At 46.8% G+C, this 24,697-nt stretch overlaps 1 pseudogene across 1 annotated transcript in view; it reads left to right on the plus strand.

Moving 5' to 3' along the window:
- The first annotated feature begins 1,210 nt into the window (after positions 1 to 1,210).
- The window catches only part of LOC310824000 (rho guanine nucleotide exchange factor 12-like), a 28,388-nt pseudogene continuing 4,901 nt past the window's right edge, over positions 1,211 to 24,697 (plus strand). The window contains exons 1-9 of the transcript in view: positions 1,211 to 1,227; positions 2,773 to 2,867; positions 9,810 to 10,022; positions 11,559 to 11,709; positions 14,954 to 14,989; positions 15,234 to 15,385; positions 15,757 to 15,903; positions 15,991 to 16,076; positions 19,822 to 19,947. The product of the transcript in view is annotated as a rho guanine nucleotide exchange factor 12-like (transcript). The remainder of the gene's footprint in view (positions 1,228 to 2,772; positions 2,868 to 9,809; positions 10,023 to 11,558; positions 11,710 to 14,953; positions 14,990 to 15,233; positions 15,386 to 15,756; positions 15,904 to 15,990; positions 16,077 to 19,821; positions 19,948 to 24,697) is intronic.

The following is a 24,697-nucleotide window of genomic DNA, read 5'->3' on the forward strand; positions in this document are numbered from 1 at the left end:
TCCATTAGTCTCTCGAACGTGGCGGGGGTGTTGCAGAGGCCGAAGGGCATCACGCAAAACTGCCAGAGGTGAAGGCCGTCTTGGGTCTGGCTTCTGGTGCCAGCTCCACCTGCCAGTAGCCGCTCCGTAGGTCAAGTGAGCTGAACCACTGTGACCCTGCGATTTGGTCCAGGGTGTCGTCAATGCGGGGCAAAGGGTAGGAGTCCTTGTGGGTCACGTTGTTCAATCGACGATAGTCCACACAGAACTTCCAGGTGCCATCCTTCTTTTTGACCAGGATGGCAGGGGCGGCCCATGGGCTCTATCACCCCTGCCGCAGTCATCTCCAGTATCATCTGCTCTGCAGCTTCACGCTTGGCAAGCGCTAACTGGTAGGGTCGCAGTCTAATGGGCGGGGCTGTGCCAGTGTCAGTTGTGTGCTGCACCAGGTTGGTCTGGGTGCACTCCTCATCGCGTGCATCGAAAATGTCTGTGAACTGTTGGAGCAGGTCTCGCAGCTGTTGGCTCTGCTGAGAGTCTAGCCCTTCACTGCTCCGCTGATATAGATCCTGGACAGTGGTGACAGTGTCTGATGAGGATGTCTGAGGAATGGTACCCTCGACGGAAGTCACCGTCATTGTAGGTGGGCCAGGCGGTGCCGTTGTCACCTTGGGTGGTGGTGACAGTGGCAGTGGAGACGGTGGCGGTGTGGTGACTGGTGGAGACAGCTGGACATGGGTACTCCTCCCTTGATGGCACTGGAGGGCCAGGGTCTCTGTGGCGTCCACCCTGTCTCTGGCAGCACCCCTGGAAGCACAATGGAGATGGTGGACCCCGTGTCCACGAGGGCCTAGCAGGGCCCTTGATGGAGCAGAGGAGGTGCGCGACCCAATCTGCCAATCTGGTGAAAGTTCTCAATGGGGGATATGGTCGGTTGGCTGGGTGTCAGTCTCCCCACGGTGCCACCCCGCTCTAGTTTCCCGACTGCGGAGCGCTATGGTGTTGTGGTGCAAGGGCGGGGCAGTTACAGGCTACGTGCCCCGCTTCTCCATAGCAAGAGCATGGCTCGTTGAACTGGCGCATTCGGGGCCCGAAGGGCTGTCGGCCTGGTGACGGGTGAGCTTGGCAGACAACCTTTCCCTCGTCCTTGCCGACGTCGGCCTGACTCACCCGCGGGCTTAGTTGTTTGCGTGGTGCCATCACAGCCTCCAATATCCCACTTCTGACACCAATGTGGCGATCGGTGAAGTAAGACGTACATTAGCTTTCACAGTCTCTTTATTGACTAGCAAGCTGAGAGACAAAGACTTACTTAGCATGAAACTTAACACTGGGGTCATCAAACCGAACAGCAATGTCACCCATGGTTTCAGTACTTAACAACATAACATAAGTCTGAACACAATGCGTGCTGGGAAACAGGAAGGCACAATGCTAACTGTGTAGCCCCCTCGCTACACTACTGTAGGGAACCCTCTCACCTCAGCATCCATGCTGCAGTTCAGACAACAATTGAACCTTTTATTGCGGTGGTATTCCCTAGTGATGGGCAAATGAAGCTTTTGTGAAGCACTGAACCACTTGAGCCAATTGTTTCGAAAATGGGTTCATTACTCGAAGCTTCAGTTACAGTGACCTCTCCTGGCGAAGTGCAAGGCTGCAGTCAAATTAGGCAGGCTAGTTGGTGGACAGGAGGCTTTTAATTGCACGCACGCACGAATACACACACACACACACACACACCTCAATGAGCAGTGTTGGAGAAACTACTTTACTTTTGTAGAAAAGATCTTTTGTTCTGAAGCATCTTTGCATTGATCACCCTTGGATTTAAAGTATTGTAACGACCCTGTGAAAGGCCCGTTAGCAACTCCGCCAAGGGAGTTACCTCTCTTGGTGTTGTGGCTAGCGCGGCCGGTTTGTAAGCGAAAGATTGCGAGTTCGATACCCGCTTAAGGCAAGCTGCTCTACCCCGCCGTTGATACAGTATCTTTGCTTTGATTAAATTCTTTGATGCACACACACTAACACTGAATATCATGTTCTATTTACAAATAAAGATTGATGAATGTGTGTATTGTGTTATTGAGGAGAGAGTGCTGGGGAAAATATGGCATAGGTTGGGTGTGTTTGTGTAACTATGGCAGGGGGTGATTATGTGGGATGGGGAACACTCAAAGATTACAAGAAGAACACTCAGAGAATACAAACGCAATACCAACAACTCAACAGCAACAACGCACCTACTAGACAATCCACAAATTGTGCATTGTTTAGAGCGGTTATAAAGTGTTGAGGCACTCAAATTCAAAACTGTTGCAACCTGTCACCTGTCAGAATCGAGACGAGGCAGTGCCAGTGAATCACCTGATTGGACCGCGAACCAGTCAGGTGATTCATTCAGGCAACGAAGCAGTTGCTGCTTCGGACGTCATATGTCACGTGATTTTTTTCGCACCAAAGCAAGCTTTGAAGCAGTGCTTCGATAAAATTGTTGGTCAGTGTTTGAAGCACGTATCGAAGCTTCAGTGTCAAACTGCCATCACTAGTATTCCCTTCAGTATTACTATGCACGGCAGTTTTGAATGTCCCAACATTGTATGGAAAAGTGTCAGTAACAACTTACTTAGGCCTTTTTTATTCTGAAATGGGCTGCATGGGTTTTGTAGAAGCTAGCAATATCTTTTATCTTCTTCATAGCACTGTGAATGTAGTCCTTGATACTCAACATGAAGTGAAAGTGTACAATTTCAAATGTTTGTTTTTTACAAAGCTGTTTCTCTCTCTTTTCAGAAGCAGTAGCATTCTCAGTAAAGACCACCCCCCTGACAACAAACCCAAAAGTGACAAACAAGCACTTCCCTCAGCACATGAGTTTGACCCTACAGGTATGTTTAAACTCTCTCTCACTCACTCAGTGGTTTGCCGTGCACAATGCATGATGGGATGGGGAAAGGGTGGTGTATGCTTTATGCTTCTAAAGGGCACTGTTCTTCTGGTGTTGTCTGCCTCTGAACTATAAGAGAGACCACCGTGTACACCCACTGAGCACTTAATTAGGAACACTATACTAATATTGGGTAGGGCCTATCTTTGCTCTCAAAACAGCCTCAAATCTTCGGGGCATTGATTTCACAAGATGTTGGAAACATTCCTTTGAGATTCTGGTCCATGATGATTGCATCACGCAATTCCTGCAGATTTTTCAGGTGCACTTTCAAGCTGTCGTTCTACCACATCCCAAAGGTGTTCTGTTGGATTCAGATCCAGTGACTGGGAAGGCCACTGAAGAACACTGAACTCATTGTCATGTTCATGAAACCATCTTGGACTGTCTGATTATCCCTCAGATGTCAGGGACAGAATCGTGATCACAGTCCTGCATGCAATTGTAAATTATTGGATTATTGATCAGAGCTATTTTGTGGCCTTGGCTGTCCAGCTAGTTTAATTGAGACTTGATATGAGACTTTTGTTTTGAGGCTCAGGTTAATCTTTGCTTATCCTTTTTTTGCCCTGCTGTATGTCTTTGTTTCACTTTCTGACTCTCCATTCTTTATTGCTGTATGATTTCTAACAGATACGTATGCCAGCACTGAAACCATGGGATACTATTGGCTAGTCCGTTTTTCACGTAGGTAGGCCCTATGCATCCATTAATTCATAAGTAACCATTTTAAATGCCATCCAGACACTTAAAATGGATGATTTTGTCTGACATCTTGTTTTCATTTGCCGTCATCCCATCCCATTGTCTTTGACCATGTTTGACTTGATTCTTCTGTCCCATCATGTTCCCTTCATAAACCTCTTTATTTATATACAAAAAATTACAATATCATCGATCTACATTGTTAAATATTGCATTCTGCAATACATATTGCATTCTTCCCCTCAAGCTAATGCTAAAGCTCTCTACCTTGAAGAAATTCAATGTAGTCTGATCTATCAGCCTCATAGTAGATTCTCTCTGTGTAATGGTTTATGCAACTGCCTTGATACAACAACATTGCCTCCTCTTATCTGTCATTCTCCTTTTAACTCTTGCACCAACTCTCCACTAGCGAACTGATGTGTATAGATCATAGTTGCTGAAGCACTTCCTCTAACCCTCCAACCCTGGCAGTGAAATCGTGAATGAATACCGTGGTATAGCCTACTACTCTGAAATCAGGTGACAGGTCTCCTGAGTCCCCGTCCCTGGGACTGCCACCAGGCCAGCGGCCCTACAGCCCTCGGGACTGCATCACCTATCCTCTACCAAGATGGGTATGACTTCCTGCCTCATCATCCTCCACACTCCCTCTCTCTTCTCCATCTCTCTCTGCCTGTCCTCGTTCCTCTCTAGCCCCCCTCTCTTCAGTGTTACTCCCCCCTGCTCTCTCCCTCCTCTCCATCTCTCTACCTGTGCTCAGTCATGCTTTCCATGTCCTACTATCAACCCTCCACTCCCTATGTGCAACCTTGGTGTCCTCCCTTGCTCTCTCTCATTATGTGTTTCTCTCTATATATTTCTCTGTTCCATTTCTGCTCCTCTCACACAGGAAGAGAACAACAGGTGATCAGGTGCTGAACAGTAAACTAATGTGGAATGTGGTGTGGTGCAAGAGTTCAGGGGTCCATAGTGAAGGGCAGCTTTCTGGTGGGACCCGGGTGGGGCGGCGGCAAGGACCAGGATATAGGGAGGAGTAGACTGGAGTCTAGTTTTGAGGGGCTCAGAGCCCCTCTGACAGATCAGCACAAAGAGGACAACACAAGATTAGAGGCTGTTGCAAACTGAAAAACGGATACATTAAACCAGGGGTAGCCAACACGGTGCCCGCGGGCACCTGGTCGCCCACAGGGACCATGTGAGTCGCCCGCAGGACATGTTCTAAAAATAGCACCAGTCACCATGAAGCTCTTTCTAAATTAAATTTGTATTTAATTGTGTTGATGTTCTTTTTGAATCAATAACACTTGCATTGATGTAGATTTGATGGCAATGACAATATTGAATATACATTTTTAAAAACCAAAATGTTTTATGAACTCTGACCTCTGAACTCTGTCTGGAAAGTTCAATATCGTGCGCACTCTTTGCTGAGACAGGCTAGCGAGTGCAGCTACAATGGGGAGCTAGATGCGGGTTTTACCCCCAAAATGAAGAAAAACATGGCGGAAAAGCGAAAGAAATCATTTTCACAATGATTGGGAGGAAGAGTTCTTTTTTACGATAGTGAAAGACAAGTGTGTATGTCTCATTTGCGGGGTGACTGTGGCGACGGCAAAGCGGCACAATGTGGAGAGGCACTTCATTACCTGTCACAATAGCTTCCATGCTAACTACCCACCTGGCAGTACTCTACGGGCAGAAAAAGGACAGAGTTTTTCTAAGGACAGAGTTCATGATTTGTTCAAAAATGTTATTGTTCATAAATGTTAAAATGTATTATTATCATTTAAGGTGAACCGTGCAGCTTTGTTATTCAGGAAGTTTGTATCAACCAAATAGCCCTTCGTATTACTCAGTACTGTTGAAATAGCTCTCAGGTTCAAAAAGGTTGGTGACCCCTGCATTAAACAGTAGGAGAGAATCAGCATAAAACATCTGAAATACATCTAAGGGACAAGGCCAACGCCCGCATAAATCACATCCACTCTGTCACGGGTGCCCAGCTCAGCAAGGCCGCACAGGTAACTCATTCACCTCCACTGTCATTTAGTGCCTCAAATATGATCTGCTGTACCATATAGGATCCTTGATGTTTCTTGTCCCTTGGTAACAGAACATGTTTCACTGTCTTCTGTGTGATGTCAGGATGGAGTGCCGTTGGGAGAGGTAGATGATGGTGGCATGGGGGACATGGAGCAGACGCATTCCTCTAAGGGAGACAGCAGCACAGAACTCTCCTGGAGCAGCACCAACATGTCCTCTTTAAGTCTTTGTTCCAACAGTGACTGTGGCCAAGGCAGTCGAGTGACTGAAGGACTTTTGACTCCTGTTGACTGTCATTTCTTGTTTGTGATGATTATAATGTCAAATATATTTTCTCCAATTAATAAGGTAAACCAACGAATTTCTTAAATAACTAGTCAAGCATCTGATTTATTTTATGGAGGAAGTCTCAGTCAGCCAAAATCAGGCGCATACAGGACCGTTTCTCCACAAAGAGCGCCCTTAAGGGCCTTGAACGACCTCTGGCACTGGCCCGACCATTGGACCGGATCTGGGGCACCCTTCCGGGTGAGGTCCGTCAAGGGACTGGCCAGCTCTGAAAACCCCGGCACGAACTGCCGGTAATAGCCAGCCAGCCAGCCAGCCCTAGGAAGGCCCTCACCTCCTTCTTCGTCTTGGGCCGCGGAGAGGCGGCGATGTCCGCAGTCTTTTCAATCTGCGGCCGCACCTCCCCTCGACCCAAGTGGTACCCCAGATACCGGATCTCCCTCCGCCCGATCACGCACTTCTTCGGGTTGGCCGTCAGCCCCGCCTGCCTCAGGGACCGCAGAACAGCAGCCACACTCTGCACGTGCTGCGCCCAGATGTCACTGTGAATGACAATGTCATCCAGGTAGGCAGCAGCATAGGCAGAGTGCGGCCGCAGAATGCGGTCCATGAGGCGCTGAAAAGTGGCTGGGGCTCCGAACAACCCGAAAGGGAGCACCGTGAACTGGTATAGCCCGAGCGGAGTGGAGAATGCGGTCTTCTCCCAGTATCCCTTCGTAAAATCCAATGTCGTGAAAAATGTGGCCGTGCCAAGCCGGTCCAAGAGCTCGTCAACCCGGGACATCGGGTAGGCATCGAATTTGGAGACCGAGAGTCACTGCTCAGCTAACCTGGAGTTTCTCATGGTTAAGTGTAGACTTTTCTATCTGCCCAGAGAGTTCACGTCAACTGTTATCACGGCAGCCTATGTCCCCCCGGATGCTAATGCTAAGATTGCTATGAAAGAACTGCATGCTGCCATTAGCAAACAACAGACTCTGCATCCCGAGGCAGCCTTCATTGTCGCGGGTGACTTCAATCACTCCCACTTAAAGACTGTACTGCCCACCGAAAATTCCACCGAAATGTCTCATGCCCCACCAGAGGAGACAGGACATTGGACCAAGTATACACCAGCATGGCTGATGCGTACAAAGCCGTTCCCCTCCCCCACCTAGGTCAATCAGACCACCTCTCATTGTTCCTACTGCCCAAGTACTCAGCACTCATCAAACGAGTGAAACCTACAGTGAGGACAGTCAAGGTCTGGCCAGAGGGAGCGGACTCAGCGCTCCAGCAGCGTTTTGGAAACACTGACTGGGGTGTGTTTGCCACCCATGACTCCCACACGGACATTGATTCATATGCCTCCTCTGTTTTGGATTACATCAATTCTAACATCAACAGTGTCACCACACTCAAGCGGATCACCACTTTCCCTAATCAGAAGCCATGGATGAACAGTGAGGTCCGACTCCTGCTGAAGGCACGCGACATTGCCTTCAGATCAGGGGATGCTCGGGCCTATTGCTCATCCAGGGCTAATCTGCAGAGGGGCATCAAAAAGGCCAAGCACAACCACAAGCTGAGGATAGAGGATCACTTCAGGAACAACTCTGACCCCCGACGCATGTGGCAGGGCATCCAGGCCATCACAGACTATAAACCAACTAACACCTCACCCCTCTCCGTTGACGCCTCCCTCCCTGATGAGCTGAACCACTTCTATGGCCGCTTTGACAGGGACAACAAGGAGGTGGCCATCAAGGCTGTGCTCCCTGCGGATCACCAGCCCCTCACTCTATCTCCCACCGACGTGTGTGCGGCACTGAGCAGGACTAACGCACGCAAGGCTGCTGGTCCTGATGGGATCCCCGGACGCGTCCTCAGGGCCTGCGCTGTGCAGCTGACTAAGGTTTGGACTGACATATTCAACCTGTCCCTAGCCCAAGCAGCTGTCCCCGCGTGCTTCAAAACCACCTCCATCGTGCCGGTGCCAAAACACTCCACTGCAACGACCTTAAATAACTTCCGACCAGTGGCACTCACGGCCATCATCATGAAGTGCTTCGAGAGGCTGGTCTTAGCTCAACTCAAGACCTGCCTACCACCCACACTGGACCCCTTTCAATTCGCCTACCGGCAGAACAGGAGTACAGAGGATGCCATTTCAACGGCACTTCACTCCGCCCTGTCCCACCTCGACAAGACTAACTCTTATGTGAGAATGCTGTTTATTGACTTCAGTTCAGCATTCAACACCATCATCCCCTCCAAACTGATCTCCAAACTCAGGCAACTGGGCATGAACTCCTCCCTCTGCAACTGGATTCTGGACTTCCTAACCAACAGGCCGCAGTCTGTTAGGCTTCACAACCACACCTCCTCAACCCTCACCCTGAACACCGGCGTTCCACAAGGCTGTGTGCTGAGCCCCCTCCTTTACTCCCTCTTCACCTACGACTGCACACCTGTACATGGCTCAAACACCATTGTTAAGTTTGCAGACGACACAACGGTGATCGGTCTCATCAGCAACAACGATGAGTCGGCCTACAGGGAGGAGGTCCAGCACCTAACAGTGTGGTGCAACGAAAATAACCTGGCTCTCAACACCAGGAAGACCAAAGAGCTCATTGTGGACTTCAGGAAGTCTAAAGCTGGCGCACACACCCCCATCCTCATCAACGGGACTGAGGTGGAGCGAGTCACCAGCTTCAAGTTTCTGGGTGTCCACATCTCTGAGGACCTCTCCTGGACCCTCAACACCTCCACCCTGATAAAGAAGGCTCACCAGCGTCTCTTCTCCCTGAGGAGACTAAAGAAGGTACATCTGTCTCCTCAGATCCTGGTGAACTTCTACCGCTGCACCATTGAGAGTATCCTTACCAACTGTGTCACAGTGTGGTATGGCAACTGCTCGGCATCTGACCGGAAAGCACTGCAGAGGGTGGTGAAAACTGCCCAACGCATCACCGGTTCCTCACTCCCCTCCATCGAAGCTGTCCAGGGCAAACGATGCTTGCGTAAGGCACGCAGCATCGTCAAGGACATTTCTCACCCCAACCACAGACTTTTCACCCCACTCCCCTCCGGGAGGCGCTACAGGTCTCTCCGCACCCGAACCAGCAGGTTCAGAGGCAGCTTCTTCCCTGCGGCTGTCACCCTGCTGAACTCGAACACTGCACCTACCTGACAACCTACTACCCCTGCAACCCCCCCCCCCCCCCACCCGGACAAGTGCACTGTCACTCCCCTCCCCTGCTCTTACTCAATACCACTGCTCTTCTGTACATATCTGTCCATACTGTTCATACTGTTCATAATGCACATATCTTTATATTTTTCTTAATACTACTGTTAATACTCTGCACATACTGTACATACCTGTTTATACTGTTCATACGGCATTCCATATTTATATTTATTCTGCTATCTACCTCATGTACTGTTAATACATATATACTGCTAGACTGCATTACTATACAGTTCATATGCTGCTACACTGTTCATACTGTAACTTATTTACTCTGCTATAATGCTAATGCTTACTCATATACTGCTAACACTGCACTACTTATATTATACTGCACTACTTACTGCTCATATATTGCACTACCTGTAAATACTGTTCATTGCACTTTCTGCTATTTTGCACTTCTGGTTAGACGCTAACTGCATTTCGTTGTCTCTGTACTTGTACTCTGCACAATGACAATAAAGTTGAATCTAATCTAATCTAATCTAAAAGAACTGATGCCTCACTCCTACAGCTGCCTTATATTTTTAGATGGCAATCACCCACTTGACAGTCTGATATTATTGACTGATTGATTTCGTTGTGTGTGTGTCTGTGACTGAGCAGTAGGCAAGGCCATGGACCTGAACAAGCTGCGGCCTCAGAAGCAGCTGTCCCAGCCGACTCTGGGGAGATGTGATCACCTGGAGGGGAGTCGTCTGAGGGTTAGCCAGTCCAGCGAAGGCTCCAAGCTCACACACTCCTCCTCTCTCACCACCTTGCCCCTCAACAGCAACACCTACAGTCCCTCGGATGCAGCCAGCAGAGACGCAGAGACAGGTGAGAGCCTGAACAACACATTCACCCTGAGTCCCTTATCAACCCCCTAGCCACTACACCCTAGACACCTGTGTAGACCTGCGATTGGACAGAGGTGTGAGCAATGTGATGGTTAGCTCCTTCTTGCCCTTGTGATAGGCAAGACTGAGTGTTAGCGGAGTTTAAGGGAAGTCCTCGACTAAATAATACTTTAAATTGAGACTCTCCTTTTCAAGATACAGTGCCTTCGGAAGATAACCCCTTCACCTTTTCCACATTTTGTTGTGTTATAGACTCAATTTAAAATTGATTAAATTAAAAGAATTTGCCATCCTTCCACACACAATACCCCAGATTGACAAAGTGAAAACAGGTTCAGAAATGTATTTAGAAATGTATTCCAGTAAATTTATTAAAATTGAAATACAGAAATACCTCATGTACATAAGTATTCAGACCTTTTGCTATGACGCTCTTAAAATGAGCTAAAATGCAAAAATGTCATCAACAAATCACTCAATAAGTTGAATTGAGTCCATCTTAATGCAAGGATAATAGTTAATGTAATTTTGGAATTAATATCTTTGTTTTTATAGGGTCTCTGATTTGCATAGGAATCAATTACACACTGTGGATCAGGTTGTCATTACAAACTGAGCAAATGGAGAGGAACAAAACTGCTCAGGAATTTAAAAAATCTACAAAGTTGAATGGTGGAAAGGAAAAAGCACAGTCCATAGGACACCATCATCAAGTCACTCTACAAAATTGGTCTATAACCAAGTGGCCAAAAAGAAGCCCTGAATGGAAAATAATCTCTCATATCCATAATTGTGTTTGCAACAGTGAATTCAAATGATACAGCAAAGAAAGTGGCTGGAAATGTGTTTATTTGGTTTTACTACAAAACATTAAGTTTGGTGTAAATCCAACACATGCAATGCAGTTTCTGCACCGTCTCTCGTGAAGAATAGTGGTAGCTGCATCAAGTTATTGGTATGTTTGTCACCGACAGGGGCTGGGGAGTTTGTCAGGATCAAGAGAAAATTATGAAATTTGCTAAGTTGGTAGTGACATCCTAATCTACACAGTATGTAATTGATTCCTATGCAAATCAGAGACCCTATAAAAACAAAGATTATTAAAATTACATGAACTATTATCCTTACATTAAGATGGACTCAATTCAACTTACTGAGTGATTTGTTGATGAAATTTTTTTTCATTTTAAGCTAATTTTAAGAATGTCATAGCAAAGGGTCTGAATACTTATTTACATGAGGTATTTCTGTATTTCAATTTTAATAAATTTCTAAAAACCTGTTTTTGCTTTGTCATTCTAAGGTATTGTGTGTGGATTGATGGCAAATTCTTTTAATTTAATCCATTTTAAATTGAGTCTAACACAACAAAATGTGGAAAAAGTGAAGGGGTCCGAATACTTTCCGAAGGCACTGTAGTTAATCTAGTGTGGGCTTAACCTGAATCCAAGGCAGCAGCCTGTAGTGTGCAGTGTAACTGATCTGTTTCTGTTCCCCCTTCCTTCCTTCTCCTCAGGTTGGAGCCCTTACTCTAGCCTGTCCAGGTTGAGTGAAGGCCTCCACTCTGCAGACCCCCTGGACAGCAGTCCTCAGTATTCCCCCGGCACACCCTTTGACTATCCCTACAGCCTGGACCACCTCCATAAGGATGACAGAGAGAGCGACAGGTAGGATGGGACACACACACGGGAACAATATGGCTCTATATGGAAGAAAGGGTATCCATGGAACACTGGTACCTGAAACAAAGTCTTCCAACCTCTGTGTTGTAAAAGGCAATTCCACACTCAGTAGAATGTTTTTCCAGTAAGGTCATGAAATGTTCAGTCTTGTTTATCTATGACACTGCTAATGCAGACTGGAGAGTAGGATTCTGTGGTCCTTGTAGCAGTGTTGTGAACACGTCTCTGTAACACGATCCTTTGACACAGAGGCGGACTCAGTAGGTGTGGTAAGGGCAAACCCCGTTTATTAACACTTTTGCTCGTGCACTCAATAATGGCTCGTCGACTTTCAAGTCGCAGCTTTCCAGCCCCCTCTCCAAAAGCAGAGGCACACACATCTTAAACCATTTCGTTAACGAGGCTTCATTCGCAACAGGTGTGCAACCAGCCTCGTTTCCGTAACCCTGGCCACGGTCCTGTAGCTCCCTCTACAGGCCGAACGCTGCATGTCCCCCCACATACCCCCACCGCCCGACACGACGGCCGACAGCCTACTAGAAAGTGGCTGGGGCTCCGAACAACCCGAAAGGGAGCACCGTGAACTGATACAACCCGAGCGGAGTGGAGAATGCAGTCTTCTCCCGGGATACCGGCATCTGCCAGTATCCCTTCGTGCAATCCAATGTCGTAAAAAACCTGGCCGTGCCAAGCCGGTCCAAGAGCTCGTCAACCCGGGGCATCGGGTAGGCATCGAATTTGGAGACCGCATTAACCCTTCTATAATCCACACAGAACCGTATAGACCCACCCGGCTTGTTGACAAGCACGATGGGGCTACACCAGTCACTGCGGGACTCCTCGACCACACCCAGCTCCAGCATGGCTTCCAATTCCTTGCACACAATGTCTCGTTTGTGTACCGGCAGTAAACCCGGCTGCGTTTCTATATGGTGGTCGATAAGCGTAGTCCGACCGGGCAGGGTAGAGAACACGTCAGCAAACCTAGCTTGCAAATCTGCAACGTCTGTGGCCTGGCTAGCAGAGAGGTGGTTATCAATACCGACCGGTGTGCTAATTTTTGATTTTGGGACTTCCGGTCCGAACTCATCTCTCTCTGGAATTATTGTAGCCAGAGCAACAGTGACCACGTCGTTCCATTTTTCAAGGAGATTTACGTGATACACCTGCAAGCTATCCCCCCGGTCCGAGCTTACTACCTCATAATCCACATCCCCCATCCGACGTGTGACCACAAACGGCCCTTGCCACTTCGCGAGTAATTTCGTGCTGGAGGTGGGTAACAGTACGAGCACCTTGTCTCCCGGTGAAAATTCTCGCAGGTTAGTTCCCCTGTCATAGAGGCGCTTTTGACGCTCCTGGGCTTGCTGCAAATGCTCGCGTGAGAGAACCCTTCCTCCCAATTTTCTTTAAGAAGGTCTAGGACACCCCGGGGCTTACGCCCGTAGAGCAATTCAAACGGGGAAAACCCGGTGGAAGCTTGGGGAACTTCCCGTACCGCAAACAGCAGGGGATCTAGCCATTTATACCAATTCCGACTATCCTTGTGCACAAACTTCCGGATCATCGATTTCAAGGTCCGATTGAACCGCTCACAACGGCCATCCGTGGCCGGGTGGTAGACACTGGTTCGAATCGCCTTGATGTTCAACAACCCGTACAGTTCCTTGAGGGTGCGTGACATAAAATTGGTGCCCTGGTCGGTGAGAATCTCTTTCGGGATTCCCACCCAGGAGATCACTTGAAACAATGCCTGCGCTACACTCCTGGCAGAAATATTGCGCAGCGGTATTGCCTCGGGGTATCGGGTTGCGTAATCTATCAAGACCAACACAAATCAATATCCCTGTGTACACCGATCAAATGGCCCGATAATATCCATGGCAATGCGGTCGAATGGGTTCTCGACCAATGGTAAGGGCCGCAACGGGGCCCGGGGAATGGCTGGGGGATTTACCAACTGACATTCGCGACAAGAAGCGCACCACCTACGCACCTCTGCCCGAATTCCCGGCCAATAAAATTGAGCCATTATACGGTTTAGTGTCTTATCATAACCTAAATGGCCCGCCATGGGGTTGAAGGCCGCCTTGAAGACCATTTCCCAGCTGCTAAACTGGGTTACTTCCTCCTGACTGTGAGTCACGACTCACTCGGTATAACCTGTCGCTGATGATCGCAAAATAGGGGTGGGCGCGCACTGTGTCTGGCCGTACCAAAGTACCATCAATCGCTATCACTTGGTCATAGGCCGATCGTAGGGTCTCGTCACGAGACTGCTCGAGGGGGAAGTCACCTAGCAGTGGGTAGTTCGGCGGGGAAATCTCGAGTTGACTCGGCAGTGTCGCGAGGCGCCGCCTCAGCACAGATCACATCACACGCCTCACACCTCCCTCTCTGTCGTGCACGCACCCCGGTAGCCCGCTTTACCGCTTGAGGAAACCCCTCCCAATCTACACCCAGAACAAGGGGATGCGTGAGGCGCGGGCTAACCGCCGCCTGTACACTATGCTTTTTTCCCTCATAATGAATTTCGATAGCGACCACAGGATATTCGTGAATGTCCCCATGCACACACTTCACCAACACCCTCGATGCCTTTAACAATGCCCTCGGTCGAACCAGGCGCTCCTGGATCATGGACTGCATGCAGCCCAAATCCAAGAACGCCTGGTGCGTATCGTGTTGTATCCTTACCGGAACACAATACGCCTGTCCTGGTCCGGGGGGAGGGCCCGGTATGTTGCCGATGCGGACGACCTGCCCCACCTCCATCACTGGGCAATTCGCCTGGACATGGCCCGCTGGACTGCTGCTCCTGCTGCAGGTGGGCCTGCTGCTCCAGGATGAGGGTCATCCTGGCGATGGCCGCGCTCAATGTCTCCATATTTCTTTTTTTCTATCCGCCTTCACTCTGTCTCCCAGGTTGGGCGCCAATGTAACACGATCCTTTGACACAGAGGCGGACTCAGTAGGTGTGGTAAGGGCAAACCCTGTTAATTAACACTTTTGCTCGTGCACTCAATAATGGCTTGTCGACTTTCCAGTCGCAGCTTTCCAGCCCCCTCTCCAAAAGCAGAGGCACACACATCTTAAACCATTTCGTTAACGAGGCTTCATTCGCAACAGGTGTGCAACCAGCCTCGTTTCCGTAACCCTGGCCACGGTCCTGTATCTCCCTCTACAGGCCGAACGCTGCATGTCCCCCCACAGTCTCCTCTTGTTACAGAGTCCGAGAGGGAAGCACGTCCAAGGCCATTCGAAGGTGAGCTATTCTCTTGTATTCTAACTACCTTTATCTGACATGTAATCTGGAAATGTATAAAACCTGTCTTTATCTATTGTCTGTAACCCTGATCAAGGCACTATGAACGTGTTTGTTTGTCATCCATTCTGTCAAACAGTATTCTGATAGACGTCCGATTCAGTTGACTAGGCAGGTAGGTTGTAGAATGTGTTCGTTTTTCAGCAGATGTAGTTCTAACCTGTGATGCCTCTCTCTCTCCCAGGCTGGAAGGTCTGGGCTTCACAGATGTGCAGAGTGAAGACGAGTAGGGGACAAACTCTTAGCACGACCCTCTGAACTGGTAGCTGCTGGTGGGACCAGAGGTTCTGGCTGGCCTCAGACCACACCAGATCAAGAGGCAGGAGGTCATCAACGGTAACTAGCTAACCACCTGTCCTGCACCTACACACTCAACACAGTAATACAGTCCCAATTACAGTCTACAACTCAATTCCTGGTGTGTATAGTTTTAGTTTTTGTTGCGTCCAACGAATGAACTGATCATGGTCCTTAATGAAGACCATGATTTGGTTGAGTGACACTTGATTAAGTGTGTTTCCATGGCCCTCCATGAACTCCATGAAGTTTGTGTAAAGAATATGTGGGTTATTCCTTTATTCTAGTTAGAAGGTACACCATGTAACCAGTGAGTTCATTATCCCTGATTATTCAGAATAGTTCTGTTTTTTTCTATTAAAGTAACAACTCAAGTAAGCCATACTGATGAGGTTTGTCTGTGCTTCCAGAGTTGTTCTACACTGAGCGTGCTCATCTGCGGATGCTCAGGGTGCTGGACCTTGTCTTCTGTCAGAAACTCACCAGAAACTCCATACTGCCCCCTGCTGACATCAGGAACATCTTCACCAACCTGGAGTAAATCATCCAACTCCATGGTACACACACACACACACACACACACACACAAACAGAGAGAGGGAGATGCATAGCTTACCTTCAAATGTTTTTTCTTTGAATTTCAGTTTCCATATCTGATCAAATGGCAGCCATTCGGAAGAGGAATGAAATGTCAGTAATTGATCAGATAGGAGATGAGTTACTGTCCTGGGTGAGTACAATTCTCTCACTGAAATTGTGTATCTCCACTGAATTCTCAAACGAATATGATTTACATGGTAATTGACGTGCAAGCAAAGACTGAGCTGTTGGCTGGAGTTGCTTTTCACTGTGGTATAAACATTGTATTTTCAGATGTGACTTGATAGTGTGAATGGAGTTTCTTTTTTGTTTGTGATTTCCTATAAACTTCGAAATTGGTTTGAACGGTTGGGTTTAAATGGGGCACAGATGGTACTGATGGTCTAGCCTGCCAGTGTAGCAGAGTAGGGTGCCAGGAAAAAGTTGACACCCGCCAAGTGCGGATAGATTTTGCCATTGGCGGTCAGGTATCCAGTGATCATCTCCATGTTTCTCCGGGAAGTAGTCGTGAAACCGAGCTTGGAGTTTAGTGAGATGTGCTGTAATAATTCGTTTCAGGGCATTTTTGTCCGCTGTGTCCAGCTGTTGTGCTTCATGACAAGCGTTGGGAAACATGTCAAGTCTCTCTTTGGATGCACGATTTTCCCACAATGCGATCTTCTTTTTGAACGCAGTGATTTTGTCAGACTGTTCAAAAATATTGTGTCCCCTTCCTTGCATAGACACGTTTGTGTTGAGGTGCTCGAACACATCAGAAAGATACGCAACTCGTGCGAACCAAATTTCGTTGTCAAACAGCTCAGTATACGGAGAGTTATTCTCTGAAAGGAAGGCTGCGATTTCTGTTTTAAGTTCGTAAAAGCGTGACAACACCTTTCCCCTCGATAGCCAGCAAACTTCCGAGTGATACAACACCTGTACGTGCTCAGAGCCCAGGTCTTTGCACAGATTTGTAAAACACAGACTGTTCTTGGCACTCCATTTAATGTGGTTTACCACTTTGACGACATCTTTCAATGTTTCATCAAGCACTGGCACCATATCACTGGCTGCTAATGCCTCTCGATGCAAAAAGCAGTGGTTCCAGGTCGCATTCGGTGCCCTCTCAAGAATTCTCTTCACCACCCCTGAATGTTCCCCGGTCAGGGAGGCAGCGCCATCAGTTGTGATTCCCACGCACTGTTCCCAGTTCAGGCCCACCGAACCCAAGTACAAATCCACAGTGCTGAAAATGTCCTCTGCCTTTGTAGTGGTAGGGAGATCTCTACTGCAGAGAAATTGCTCCTGTAAGTCTCCATCCCACACATGTCTCACATAAATAAGTAAAATCGCATGGCTAGCAATATCCGTGGATTCATCCATCTGTAAGGCATAGTAAGCGCTTGCCTGGATGCGTGCTGTGGTCTGTTGTTTTATGTCACCAGACATTTCTTCAATGCGCCTACCTATGGTATCATTCGACAGTGGTATGGTCTTCAGCTTATCCGCTGCCGATTGATCTAGCACCTGTCTGACCATGTCCATTGCTGCAGGTAAGAGAAGCTCTTCTGCTATTGTGTGGAGTTTCTTGGCCTTTGCAATACGGTGAGCTACGTGGTATGACGCGCGGAGTGCCTCTTCTTGTTTTGAACATGATGCTGTTAGGCACTTCTGCGATGCCCTCAGCTTATGGAGTCGTCTTTCAAAGTACTCGACTGGTTTGTCTTTGCACGTTTTGTTTCTAAATGACGTTTTAGTTTAGATGGCTTCATGCTCTCTTGTGCGAGCACTTCCATACATACCACACACTGTGGTTTCAGTTCCTTTTTGTCCTCAATGTATGTAAATCCATATTTGACATAATCGGGGTCATACTTGCGCTTCGCCATAGTTAGCTACTGCTCAAATGGTGCGAATGTGACCATCGCAACGGCTAGCCCGTCTTTTTCACTCACGTCTGTCAAAATAAAAGTTTGACATCAAATAGCTAAGCACTAGAACTATTTTTGGCCTTTCTAGTGTTTAAAATATATATATATACAGTCATGAGAAAAAGTTAGGACACCCCCCAAAATATTAAGTTATTCTCTTAAAAATATGGACATATCAATATGTTATCTTCTTTCTAACAATGTCTATAGATAAAGGGGATGTAATTGAACAAAAAACTATGAAAATGTAACTTTGTAATCATTTATTTAACGAAAAATTAACAATAATGCCAATTCCTACTGAGGAAAAAGTTAGGACACCCTATGCCCTAATAGCTAGTATTGCCCCCCTTGGCTGAAATAACCTCAATTAGACGTTTCTTATAACTGTCTACAGGTCTCTGACATCAATTGGGAGAAAGTTTTTCCCACTCCTCCTTGCAGAATTCTTTCAGCTGTGTGATGTTCGAGGGGTGTCTTGCATGCACAGCCAGTTTCAAATCAATCCACAGCATCTCAATAAGATTAAGATCCGGGCTTTGACTTGACCATTCCAGAACTCCCAATTTATTTTTCTTGAGCCATTCCTTGGTAGATTTACTGGAATGTTTTGGGTCATTGTCATGTTGCATGGTCCACATCTGCTTCAGCTTCAACTTTCGAACAGATGGTCTCACATTTTCCTCAAGCACCCTCTGATACAATACAAAATTCATAGTGGATTCTATGATGGTGAGCTGACCAGGCCCTGCTGCAGAAAAGCAGCCCCAAACCATGACATTTCCACCCCCATGCTTCACAGTTGGTATGAGGTTCTTGTTCTCAAATGCTGTCTTGGTTTTGTGCCAAACATGTCTACTCTTACTGTGCCCAAATAGTTCAACTTTGGATTCATCTGTCCAAAGCACATTGTTCCAGAAGTTCTGGTCTTTCTCTAGGTGTTCTCTGGCAAACTTTAGTCTTGCCCTGATGTTTTTTTTTGACAGCAGGGGTTTCCTCCTTGCACACCTCCCATGTAATGCAAACTTGTTCAGTCTCTTTCTTATGGTGGATGCATGTACTTTGACATCAATTGTGGCAAGAGATACCTGTAGGTCTCGTGATGACATTCTGGGATTGTTGGAGACTTCTTTAAGCATCTTTCGGTCAGCTCTTAGGCTGAACTTGCTTGGGCGGCCTGACCTGGCCATGTTGGTGGTGGTTTTAAATGTTCTCCACTTGTAAATTATTTTCCGGACAGTGGAATGGCCAATTTCGAATAGTTTGGAGATCTTTTTATATCCCTTCCCAGACTCATATGCATCTACAATTTTTCTTCTGAAGGCCTCAGAGAGCTCTTTTGATCTCGCCATGGTGATGCAACTCACTTCAACAATCAAGAGCAAACCAAACTAAATATCTGAGGCTTAAATAGGACAGGCTCCTCCAAAATCCTCTGTAACGATGTTCTAATCATTTGCACCTGATGTGGTGCTCTTTATTATAATTTTAGGCATTTTAAGTGGAACTAAATGTGGGGGTGTCCTAACTTTTTCCTCACAAGAAGATTGCATTTCTATTAATTACATTTTACCAATCATTTTTTAAATAATTTGTTTCAGTTGTATTTGTTTAGTTATATTACCTCAATTTTTCAATATTGTTCAAATGAATATCAAATGTCCATATGTTTGAATATGTTGAAGAAGACAAAGGTTTTCATAGGGTGTCCTAATTTTTTCTCATGACTGTATATATAATCTTTTTTTTTTTTTTTTTTTTTGACCACACACACTGTGACCCGTTCAGAACGAGTCCGCGACCCACCAGTTGAGAAACACTGGTCTAGAGGAAGCTTTATCCCAGAGCCAGTATAGCCATCTGCCATTGGCTCTTTGGGGAGATAGACCCCCTCCCTGTGAGCTGCCCCACTGTGCCACAGCAACCAACCAAACTGACAGTGATCTGCCGGTCTTGCTTTTCCAGTTCAGTGATGACAAGGAGGAAAAGATAAAACAGGCGGTGGGAACGTTCTGCAGCAACCAGCCCTTTGCTCTGGAGATCATCAAGACCAGGCAGAAGAAAGACCAGAGATTCACCTCTTTCTTACAGGTAGGAGAAGACACACACACACTTTGTTCGAGAGAGAATTTGAGCAGGGGACAAAATAATGTGACACGCAATCTGTTAATTTGATTATGTTTATTTGCATTTTATTATTATAGTGTCATGCATCGTTAGGGTGCGAAGCCCACATGGGCTTGCAAGACACTATGAACAGAACATTGTTTAAATTTTTAGACATTTAGCAGATGCCTTTATCCAAAGCGACTGACAACAAGTACATTTGTCTAAAGTGAATCATCTATACATTAGTCATCATAAGAAAATCAAATCTATGCTAGGACCAGGGGCCATTGGCAGTCATAATGCAAGAATTACCTTTTTTTATTTACAGTTGAGAAACTGTACAGGGGGGTAGTGGGGATGAAGAGGTCTTTGGGAGAGACAGTCAAGATGTAGCCTGAAGAGATGGGTCTTCAGTCTACGGCAGAAGATAGTGATTCTGCAGTCCTGACAGCAGTGGTAAGCTCGTTCCACCAGCAGGGCGCCAGGACAGTGAAAAGCTGTGACCAAATAGCGCGACTGCTGCATCCAAGTAGAGGTGGCGGTGCCAGGTGGCCAGTCAAGGTGGAAGAGCGGAGTGATCGGGCAGGAGTTTAGGGGCTGACCATTGCTTGCAAGTAGGGAGGGGCTGTTCCCTTTGCTGCCCGGTAGGCGAGCACCACGGTCTTGAATCTGATGCGAGCTGCTACTGGGAGCCAGTGAAGGGTGCGAAGGAGGGGGGTGACATGGGAGAATTTGGGGAGATTCAACACCAGACAGGCGGCAGCATTCTGGATGAGATGCAGAGGTCTGATGGTGGAGGCGGGGAGCCCGGCCAAGAGTGCGTTGCAGTAGTCAAGGCGGGAGATCACAAGTCTCTGGACCAAGAGTTGTGCTGCTTCTCTTGTGAGGAATGGACGTATCCTTCTGATCTTGTAGAGGAAGAATCGACAGGAGCATGCTGTGTCGCTGTGATGTTCACCGCACAGGATAAGTGCTTGTCAAGGATCACCCCAAGATTCTTGGCTGTCTGGGAGGAGGTCTCTACTGTGATGGAGAAGTCTTGGAGAGGGCAGGCTTTCCCAGGGAGGAAGAGCAGCTCAGTCTTGTTAAGGTTGAGCTTGAGGTGGTGGGCTGACATCCAAGCAGAAATGTCTGCAAGACACGCAGACACACGTGTTGCCACCTGTGAGTCAGGGGGGGAAAGAGAGAAAGAGTTGAGTGTCATCTGCGTAGCAGTGGTAGGAGAAACCATGAGGAAATTGCCGAGCCAAGAGATTTGGTATAGGGGGAGAACGGTCAGGGCCCTAGGACGGAGCCCTAGGGGACCCCAGTGGTGAGGGCTCGTGGAGAGTACTGCGATCCTCTCCACATCACCTGGTAAGAGCGATTGGCCACGTAGGATGCAAACCAGGAGAGTGCAGAGCCAGAGATGCCCAGTTCTGAGAGGGTGGAGAGAAGGATCAGGTGGTTTACTGTGTCGAATGCAGTAGACAGGTCCAGAAGAATGAGAACAGAGGAGAAGGGAGGAAGCTTGAGCAGAATGTAGGGCCTCTGTGACAGCAAGGAGAGCAGTCTCAGTAGAGTGCCCAGCCTTAAAGCTGGATTGGTGAGGGTCAAGGAGGTTGTTCTGAAGGAGGTAGTGAGACAGTTGGTTAGAGACAGCACGTTCAAGGGTTTTAGATAAGAAGGAGAGAAGGGATAACGGTCTGTAGTTATAGACAGCAGATGGGTCAAGAGTTGGTTTCTTGAAGAGGCTTGATTTTGGCTGTCTTAAAAGCAGCTGGGACAGATCCTGTGGATAGAGAGGAATTGATTATGGTGGTAGGGAACGGAAGGAGGTCTTTGGAAATTGATTGGAGAAAGGGGGAGGAGATAGGATCGAGAGGGCAGGTTGTTGCCCGCTTGGATGTGACCAGTTTTAGAATGTCATCAGGGGAGAGGGGGGAAAGAGCTGATAAACCAGAGACCGAGTGTTGCGCAGTCGGTTTGGGAGGAGTGGTAGCAGTGTTGGTGAGAGGTAAAGTCGGAGACAAAGTCATCCGCAGACAGGGAGGAGGGGGAGGAGGTGGGTTGAGGAGTGAGGAAAATGTGGAGAACAGTTTCCTTGGGTCAGAGGCAGAGGATTGAATTTTGGAATGGTAGAACAGTACATACAGTGCCCTCCATAAGCATTTTGTCTTCCTTTTAGCTCTTCCGACAGTTTGGATTTGATATCAACTATGAGGTTAAAGTAGAGATTCTCAGCTTTAATTCAATGTGTTCTTTTTTCTGATTGGTTTCACCATTTAGAAATCACAACCCTTTTTATACATAGTCACCCTATTTCAGGGTGTTTTCCAAAAGTATTGGAAAATTGGCTTGACTGGTGTTTCTGGTTAGTCACGTGTGTTCTGTCATCATTTGTGCAGGCATATGAGAGCTGTCAATGTCTAGTATTGATTCTAGGCTTTGCATTTGCCTTTGGAGTCTGCTATTGGTCAACATGAGGCCCAAAGAGACATCAGTAATTATAATAATACATGACATTTGTATCTCGCTTTCTCATGGACTCAAACCCCTTTACATGTAAAAAATATGAAAATAAAAATGCCTGAACAGGTGGGTTTTTAGCAAGGTCTTAAAAGAGTCAACACTGTCAGTAGCTCTGACATTGTGGGGGAGAGCATTCCACAGGCAAGGAACAGCAGATGAGAAAGCTTTGTCACCTATAGAGTCTGGTTCTGTGGACAGTGAGGAGACCAGAGTCAGTGGAGGGAGCGAGTGGCCTGAGGAGCTCAGACAGATAGGCTGGGTAGGGCCTTGTAAGTGCAATCGTCCAAATGTAAGGAGATGAACGCATGTATGAGTTGTTCCGCATCAGAAAAGGAGAGAAATGGGTGGATCCGGGCAATTTTCCTGAGGTGAAAGAGGGACAGCTGTCGTGCTTTATTGATGTGGGTCTCAAATGAGAGGGTTGTGTCATGGAGGACTCCTAGGTTTTTGGCAATGAAAGTGAAGGAAGCCATTATGAGGCTGAAATATCAGAAACATTGCCAAAACCTTAGACGTTTGTAACATATTATTATTATTTATTTTTTAAAACACTGGTGAGCTCAGCAATCGCAAACAGGCTGATAGGCCAAGAAAGACTTCTACAATTGATGACCGAAGAATGCTCACCATAATTAAGAAAAGCCCCAAAACAACTCTCCCACAGATCAGGAACACTCAGTCAGAGATTACCAGCCACAGAATACATCACCAGCCAAACTACAGAAACTTCACTGCAAGGTGCAAACCACTAGTTATCCTCAAAAAGGATGGTCAGGTTACAGTTTGCTAAAAAAGTACCTAAAAAGCCTGCAGATGTCTGGGAAAAAGTATTGTGGACAGATAAGATGAATATGATCATGGACCAGAGTGATTGCAAGAAAAAAAGGTGAAGAAAAAGGGATCTGCCCAAGATTTACAGCATACCACCTCATCGGTGAAACATGGTGTAGGGGCAGGTTAGGTTTGGGCATGTATAGCTGCATGTGTGAACTTGCTAACTTGTCTTAATTGGTGATTGTAACTGCTGACGGCAGCAGCAGAATGTATTCTGAAGTGTACAGAGACATTATGTCTGCTTGAGTGCAAGCGAATGCCTCCAAATTCATTGTATGGCGCTTCATTATACAGTAAGACAGTGACCCAAAACATACTGCCATAGCAGCTAGGGTGTTTTTCACAGCCAAAAAGTGGAAAGGTCTTGACTGGCCAAGTCAATCTTCAGATTTAAATCCAATTGAACATGCATTTTATTTCCTGATGACAAGATTTTAGGCAAAAATGCCTCAAAACAAACAACAACTGCAGGCCTGGCAGAGCATTAATTTGGACATTTGATGAATCTGTCCCATTACTTTTGCTGACCATGAAATAGGAGGACTATGTATAAAAAGTGTGAATGGTGAAACCAATATGTACACAAATACCATCAAATAAAAGCTACTTTAACCTCATAATACTTGTTTGATTTAAAATCCAAACTTTTGGAGTGTAGAGCCAAAAGAAGAGAACAGGTTGAGCAGTGGAGGGCCTCCGTGACAGCAAGGAGAGCAGTCTCAGAAGAGGAGAGGTCTGGGACCTAGTTTCATACATACATACATACATACATACATACATACATACATACATACAGTGGGGGAAATAATTATTTGATCCCCTGCTGATTTTGTTAGTTTGCCCGATTACAAAGAAATGAGCGGTCTATAATTTTTATGGTACTTTTAGTTTAACAAATAGAGACAGAATATCAACAAAGAAGTCCAGAAAAAACACATTATATAAAGTTATAAATTCATTTGCATTTGATCGAAGGAAATAAGTGTTTGATCCCCAACAACCCAGCAAGAATTCTGGCTCATACAGACCGGTTATCTGCCCATGAGGCACACAGATTAGTCCTGTCACTTTAGGAAAAGTACTCCTAATCTCTGCTTGTTATGGGTATAAAAGACACCTGTCAATAGAATCAATCTCTTCCATTCCAACCTCTCCACCACCATGGGCAAGACCAAAGAACATTCAAAGGACATCAGGGTAAGAGTTGTAGACCTGCACAAGGCTGGAATGGGCTACAAGACCATCAGCAAGAAGCTTGGTGAGAAGGAGACAACTGTTGATACAATTATTAGAAAATGGAAGAAATACAAAATAACCATCAATCGCCCTCGGCCTGGAGCTCCATGCAAGATCTCGCCTTGTGGGGTAAGGATGATCATGAAAAGGG

The sequence above is a fragment of the Argentina silus genome (genome assembly GCF_951799395.1).
Source record: "Argentina silus genome assembly, chromosome: Y".
In the NCBI taxonomy this organism is placed as follows: domain Eukaryota; kingdom Metazoa; phylum Chordata; class Actinopteri; order Argentiniformes; family Argentinidae; genus Argentina; species Argentina silus.